At 40.0% G+C, this 1,354-nt stretch overlaps 1 non-coding gene across 1 annotated transcript; it reads right to left on the bottom strand.

Annotated features, from left to right (window-relative positions):
* Positions 1 to 884: 884 nt before the first annotated feature.
* Positions 885 to 957, bottom strand: TRNAK-CUU (transfer RNA lysine (anticodon CUU)). The gene has a single exon. It is a non-coding gene; the product is annotated as a tRNA-Lys (tRNA).
* Between the last annotated feature and the right edge of the window lie 397 nt (positions 958 to 1,354).

Genomic DNA, 1,354 nt, shown 5'->3' on the forward strand with positions numbered 1-1,354 from the left:
TCAAAAAGCACTAAAATTTTAGTTGTTTTCGCCCAACGTGGGGCTCGAACCCACGACCCTGAGATTAAGAGTCTCAAGCTCTACCGACTGAGCTAGCCAGGCTCCTTTGGATGCCTATAGTTTTCTTCCCTATCCCTGCACTGCCGTTTTCCACAGATAGGATGTATTTTTTTGGTCAAAAAGCACTACAATTTTAGTTGTTTTCGCCCAACGTGGGGCTCGAACCCACGACCCTGAGATTAAGAGTCTCATGCTCTACCGACTGAGCTAGCCGGGCTCCTTTGGATGCTTATAGTTTTCTTCCCTATCCCTGCACTGCCGCTTTCCACAGATAGGATGCTGTGTAATCATAGGCTCTGGTGGAGTTTGGAAAGAAAATACACATCAGCCAGAGGCAGAAATAGTCTAAGAAAGTATCAAACACAATTACCAGTCAATATCAGAACGCTTTGAAGAATATAAGGAAATAGCTGACTGAACCTGTGTGAAAGAAAGTCTTATTTGTGTTTTCTCCACTTTATTTTATAATAAGATGATACATACTTTTTATTTTACAGTGAATACATTAAGGTATGGTATTGCCCCATTACACATCATCCAGACATGCATTCATATATTGCATGTTAACAATGAAAATATTGCAAATATTGTAAAGAGACTTTCAATTTCTATTTTTTTAGTCAAAAAGCACTAAAATTTTAGTTGTTTTCGCCCAACGTGGGGCTCGAACCCACGACCCTGAGATTAAGAGTCTCAAGCTCTACCGACTGAGCTAGCCAGGCTCCTTTGGATGCTTATAGTTTTCTTCCCTATCCCTGCACTGCCGTTTTCCACAGATAGGATGTATTTTTTTGGTCAAAAAGCACTACAATTTTAGTTGTTTTCGCCCAACGTGGGGCTCGAACCCACGACCCTGAGATTAAGAGTCTCACGCTCTACCGACTGAGCTAGCCGGGCTCCTTTGTATGCCTATAGTTTTCTTCCCTATCCCTGCACTGCCGCTTTCCACAGATAGGATGCTGTGTAATCATAGGCTCTGGTGGAGTTTGGAAAGAAAATACACATCAGCCAGAGGCAGAAATAGTCTAAGAAAGTATCAAACACAATTACCAGTCAATATCAGAACGCATTGAAGAATATCAGGAAATAGCCGATTAAACCTGTGTGGAAAAAAGTCTTATTTGTGTTTTCTCCACTTTATTTTATAGTAAGATGATGCATACTTTTTCTTTTACAGTGAATACATTAAGGTATGGTATTGCCCCATTACACATCATCCAGACATGCATTCATACATTGCATGTTAACAATGAAAATATTGCAAATATTGTAAAGAGACTTTCAATTTCTATTT

This window comes from Ambystoma mexicanum, chromosome 4q (genome assembly GCF_040938575.1).
Source record: "Ambystoma mexicanum isolate Mex_15411 chromosome 4q, UKY_AmexF1_1, whole genome shotgun sequence".
NCBI classification, from domain to species: domain Eukaryota; kingdom Metazoa; phylum Chordata; class Amphibia; order Caudata; family Ambystomatidae; genus Ambystoma; species Ambystoma mexicanum.